Here is a 6,652-nt window from a genome sequence, read left to right on the forward strand (position 1 = left end):
AACTGAAAATGCCCTGTCACCCCAGGTGCTTTTTTTAATTTTTTGGGGGAAGTCCAGGAGGTTTGCGTCGCCAGACCTGAGGGAGCGGGAGGGTGCGTGGCGTTGGAGGAGGGCAGAGAGGTAGCCGGGGGCCAGGTTATTGAGGGCTTTGTAGGTGGTGATGAGTATTTTGAAATCAATTCTATGTTTTACTGGGAGCCAATGAAGGTCATGGAGTATTGGGGTGATGTGATCTCTGGATCTGGTTCTGGTGAGGAGGCGGGCAGCAGAGTTTTGGACATATTGAAGTTTTTTTAGAGTTTTTGCAGTGGCACCGTAGAGGAGACTATTGCAGTAGTCGAGTCTGGAAGTGATGAATGCGTGGATGAGTGTTTCTGCAGCAGTTTGGGATAGAGTGGGACGGAGGCGGGCGATATTTCTGAGTTGGTAGAAGGCTGTTTTTGTGATGTGATTGACGTGGGATTGGAAGGAGAGGGTGGGATCCAGGATGACACCAAGGTTTCGGACTTTGGTGGAGGGGGTGACAGTGCAGCCGTCGATATTGAGGGAGAAGTTATGAGTGGGGCGGGTGAGGGCATCTGGTCCGATGATGAGAATTTCTGATTTATTGCAGTTGAGTTTAAGGAAGTTGTTTTGCATCCAGGACTATAGTCAGTCAAACAGGAGGTGAGGGTGGAGATGGTGGTAGCAGTGATGGTTTTGGAGGGGAGATAGAGCTGTGTGTCAGATAAGGTGTTAAGTGTTGTAATTTAAGTGTGATGGACATATACTATGTTAATAATCAATAATACATAGATAAGAAAGGACATATACTATGTTAATAATCAATAATACATAGATAAGAAAGGACATATACTATGTTAATAATCAATAATACATAGATAAGAAAGGACATATACTATGTTAATAATCAATAATACATAGATAAGAAAGGACATATACTATGTTAATAATCAATAATACATAGATAAGAAAGGACATATACTATGTTAATAATCAATAATACATAGATAAGAAAGGACATATACTATGTTAATAATCAATAATACATAGATAAGAAAGGATATAGACTATGTTAATAATCAATAATACATAGATAAGAAAGGACATATACTATGTTAATAATCAATAATACATAAGAAAGGATATAGACTATGTTAATAATCAATAATACATAGATAAGAAAGTACATATACTATGTTAATAATCAATAATACATAGATCATCATCGTCATCATTCGAGTGCCCTCGAGATCTGTGACACAAGCTGCTTCCACTGGTCTCTGCTGCTCATTGCCACCCCAAGTTCATTCACAGTCAGTCCTGTGTCCCTACTCAGAACATCTGGAATGTGAGTGGTCTGGTTCCTCTTGATGGGCATGGTAGTCTCCACAGAAGAATATCTGAAATGACCTGTTCTTTTGCTCTACCTGGTCTTTTGCTCCAGCAAAGCAGAGTCTTCTTTGTGCCACAACAACTGAGATGGAAGGGATGCCACCATAAATCTGAGCTTTAGTGGGATGGTTCCTCCATGAAAGGTTCTGGACACGCATGAGAAGTCTTGTGTATGTTCCGTCAAGACGATCCCGAAGCTCCTTATTCATTGTCCATGTTTCGGCACCATACAGAAGGATACTTTCACAGGCTTTGAACAGGTTGATCTTCGTAGTTCTTGAGATGTCTGACTGCCATATAAGATGTAGCTTATTGCAAGCACTCCAGGCCCGTCCTTTCCTTGTCAGGAAGTCCTTTCTGCTACTGACTACATACAATCCAAGGTATTTGAATTCCTCAGTTTATTTGATGGCACTGCCGTTTATAGAGCAGATGGTTGGATGATCAGAGTCTTCATTCAGAAGCAGGCATTCTGTCCTTTTGGCGTTCAGCAATAGGCCAACTTTGGCTGCTGACACTTCTAGTGATGTTAAAAGCTCTTGAGCAGAGGATATGTGTTCAGCTATCAGTGCGATGTCATCCACGTAGTCAAGGTCGGTCAGCCACTTCTGACTTAGTCCTGTAGCAGAGGCCCTCAGATTTTGAGATACCCCCACCCGATTTAGAACAAAACACAACCATGTTTTTTCTTATCTTTAGGGTCTCCCATTAATGAAATGGATTGTTGTGAAATTTTATTTTGGGGCAAAATTAGTTTTTTGGGCTATTCTTTAGAACTACCCCAATCTCTAAAAAAGGCAAATCCGAATAGGGCAAAGGTGACCAGAAATGCTATAACTTGAGAATGCTCACTCTTATCTTCATCAAATTTGCTGAGGTATGAACCAGGTGTCTACCCTACATCACCAAAGTCAGAATGTAATTTACATAAAGAAATACTGAAATATAGTCCTTTAAACATACCTTTAGTTTAGGCGGAAATTGTACTTTTGTAGTGAGGACTCCTCTACTTTCCCTCATTTAGAAAAAAAAACATACATTTATGTCAAATAAGCTGTTACTGCATAGCCTAAGATGCTATTAAACAATAACCAGTGGTTGTATGGAGAGATCTAGTACAGTTTTATTGCAAATGAGACTTCTTTAGACATACCCCTAATCACAGTATTCCATTTGTGTAATGCTTCTCTGTATTGAGGCCTGCAATTCTCCACACTATGAAACATGAAACTATGAAACACACACAGCAATCATGTGTGAGTGTGATTGAATATGGTGCTCACATACATAATTGCCTCAACATTGCCTGAAATGTTGCCCCAAAATCACAAGAATAGATATTCAGGGAGGGTTAAACAATGCCAACTGAGAAGGAATTTGACTTTTAATTTGATTTGGACTTTTATTTGGTATATATAAAGTACAAAAAGTAAAGTGTTATTCCAATACTTTTTGTAGTATTAGGTGTAAAAGTTTACCAACGTTTGACCACTTTTAAGGTGTTATTTTCAAGATGGTGTCCAAGATGGCCAAAAAAACATTACAATAGCTTAATTCCTTCATTATGTATCCTAGACAAGTACGTTTTGTGTCTAATCCCATGTTTTGGGGGCCTGGGAATCCATCCACTGGACCAAATTGCAGAGATACAATTAGATCATTGTGAAATCCAATATTTTGTGACTCTATTAAAACACTCTGAAATGGTCACCCGCTTAAAGGGTAAGACCACTTTAGTAGAGGTTTGGGTTGTGTAGTTACCTTGCCATGATGTAACTCCAAAGGTGGGCAAGAAATCAAAAATAATTGCTCCATTGATTAGAAATTGATAATTCAAAATATGCTCCTCATTGACTTACATTGTACGGTAAAACAGCTCTCAAAGTCACTCTTTTAGCACATAAATGAACCCAAACATAGCTGATTCAGACAATATAGAGCATCACCAAACCCAGTACTGTTTGTTTTTTTAATAAAAATGTCAACTTCCTGTTGATTTTACTATTTGAAGATCTGGATCCGGATCCGCCGATCCAGTCCGGGTTTTCTACTTATTAAAAATGGCAAAATCAACAGGAAGTTGACATTTTTATTTAAAAAAAACAGTACTGGGTTTGGTGATGTTCTATATTGTCTGAATCAACTTTGTTTGCGTTCGTTTTTGTGGTAAAAGAGTGACTTTGAGAGCAGTTTTACCGTACAATGTAAGTTAATGAGGAGCACATTTTGAATTATCAATTTCTAATCAATGGAGCAATTATTTTTTATTTCTTGCCCACCTTTGGAGTTACATCATGGCAAGGTAACTACACAACCCAAACCTCTACCAAAGTGCTCTTGCCCTTTAACTAATTATATAATAAATCTCCAACTACTTATATTTCTTTTTTACTGGAACAAGGCTTCAAGATATTATATATCCTCAAAACACAACAAAACTAATAGTCACAATTTGCAGTAATTCAGAAGGTGGTGGCAGAGAATATTGTCAGTTGATAGATAGTATTGTTTTCAATATTGAAAGGTTTTGGATAGCTCTGTGGATCAAATTTAGCCCAAACTAAATTCATCTTTGACTATACACCCCACCCCAAAAAAATGTCTTGCATTATGAACCAATCTCTCTGCACCCCTCCCCTTACCTACCCAACTGCATAACTCCTCCCCTACATGAGAATATTATTTTTTCTCGTGGACAAGCGCAGTGTCATCTTGTAGACACAAGATTTTGAAGAACATTAAATAGATGTTTAGGAAGGCAATCAGTGTGAGTGTGCAAAGAGGGGTGGGGGTGGTTATGGAGGTTAGTGTAGAGCTGTCAGAACCGAGTATCTACTGGGTGCCTAGACAGAGGGGAGTATGGGGGGTGGGTCTGGTCTAGAGTTTAGTGGGCCTAGGGTTCCCCTCAGGTGGGTAGAGGGGAGTATGGGGTCACTGGATTGCTCCCTGGGCACTTGGAGCGCAGAAGAGCAAAGTTAGGAGCCAAGGAGACCCTGAGCTTCTCCTGTCCCCCATGTCCGACGTGCAAAACCTCCAACAGAAATGATTCACCATTTCAACGAAGACAGTTTTGCAAACGATACATGAAAGATAAACTTGTATCTTTGCCAGATCTCACTCCAAGTGGCTTAGGGAGCCTGCGCTCTCCTCAGCTCCTCCAAAAGCAAATTAGCATTACAAACAATTTCTAAGTCACGGCACGCTGGAGGACGGAGTGAGGAGGAGGCAGAAATTAAGGTATTGGAATTTAGCTAATGCGTGAGGCTGAGAGAAGTGTCCCTATGTCGCCTGGCTCACTGGATAGTCCCACTGGTCCCAAGTGGACCTCCACGCTGGCTCCCGAGATAGGCACTCCCGAGATAGGCTCTCTTGAGTTAGCATAGGTAGTGAGGACAGTCCCCAGTGGTGGTGGTTGTAAGACCTCCACATGTTGCAAGACTGTGTCATATACATATGTATGTATGCTGGCCCCAAATGGACCTCCTGGCAGGTCTGGCTGGCTCCTACTGTATGCCCGAGATAGGCACTCGTGAGTGGGCATAGGCGTTCGTGAGGAGGGTCGCCCCCCCCGCCCCCCCCCCCCCCCCCCCCCCCCCATAGTGGTGGTTGTAAGACCTCCACGTGGTGGTGCATGACTGTGTGTCAGGCAGACAAGGGTGTATGTCGGACTGGCTCACAGGAGAGTCGTGGTGGCTGACCATTAATATTCCCAGGGGCCCCCAGTGACTTATCATTATGGCTCAGAGCATCCTCTCCCCTCTCCTCTCCTCTTAGTCTCAGGAATAAGGAGATGTTTGTAACAAGCACATCTGCACCTTATCCACGTCACACTCCTCCACCACCCCTGCCTTTTTCGAGTGTATAGCGTTGTGAGCTTGTACATCGGCTATTTTCACAATGTTTGCCTCTTTCTTACCTAATATTTGAGAGAATATTGAGTCTTAAGAGTAATTCAATTGTAACTTTAGAAATGTGCAGATACCCTGTATACACTTATACTGTATGTTGGTTTGTTTACTGCTGAGTGAGAAAACAATGTTGCACATCAAGCTAACCATTGTATAGATTTGTATTATATACCGGGAGCAGTATGGGTTAGCGCCCCAGGCTGTGTATTCCGTGAGGAAGAAACCCAACAAACCCACGTGAGGCCTTTAGGAGGGCCATTCCAGCAAACCGCAAGTGGAGCTAATACCATTAGACGGCCCAATCTAGTGGTATCGACCCAAGGAACCATCACGCCAGAAGGAAATGTTTGGATCGGGGCGGTGCACCGGATCTGGCGCAGCGCTCAGGTCCTGGACCTGGTGAGAGAGAAGGAAGAGCCAGGGCCAGGAGACAACCCACAGAGCCTAGTCCCTCCACATGCCAGAGCCTCCCCGTGTTCAGGCAGAGTACTTCTGGAGAAGCGGACTGAGTGGCCCTGTCTTTCCCTATAGGACTGACCGTGGGTAGCTACCTGGGATGTAAGTTGGGGCTTGATCAACCCCGGCTGGGTCACCTGGGCGAGGGTGTATGTTGCGAGACCCGAAACACCCGATGACCCCAGGCTACAACACTGATGATACATCCCAGGTGCATCCATGTGATGTATTCTTTATAGCCAGTCTATCACATTGGCAGCCATGTTTTTACAAATGTCACAGTACCACCCAGTAATAATTAATTTATTCCTTATTGGTATCAAAATAAATCTTGAAAGCTTCAACAGAATGTGAATTACATATGATATATCTACTGTTGATGAATTCACCAATCCTGGGCATTATGGCATGTAGAAAAGGGAGAAATGTCAAATTACATTGTTAAATATGATTATAACCAATTGCTTTAATATATAAGAAAGGAAAACCGGTGCGCTTCCTCTGGATGCCTTCTTAGTTTAGGCAGTGGGTGCTCAGCTATGTAAATAACTCAAAAGAAAACCACCTAAGTGGAAAAAAGCGGCACTCCAAAATAAAGATTGCAAGACAGTGGCTCAGATGTGGTTTCTCATTTTATTGAGAACATGCTAACATGTTTCGGCCGCAGCCTTCCTCAGAGCAGATTAGGGATTAGGGTACAGATTAGGGTACCCTAATCTGCTCTGAGGAAGGCTGTGGCCGAAACATGTTAGCATGTTCTCAATAAAATGAGAAACCACATCTGAGCAACTGTCTTGCAATCTTTATTTTGGAGTGCCGCTTTTTTCCACTTAGGTGGTTTTCTTTTGTGCTTTAATATATAATTGTACTTAAAATCACTTAACTATAATTTA

This window comes from Gymnoscopelus braueri (assembly GCF_963280865.1).
Source record: "Gymnoscopelus braueri genome assembly, chromosome: 16".
Classification (NCBI taxonomy): Eukaryota; Metazoa; Chordata; class Actinopteri; order Myctophiformes; family Myctophidae; genus Gymnoscopelus; species Gymnoscopelus braueri.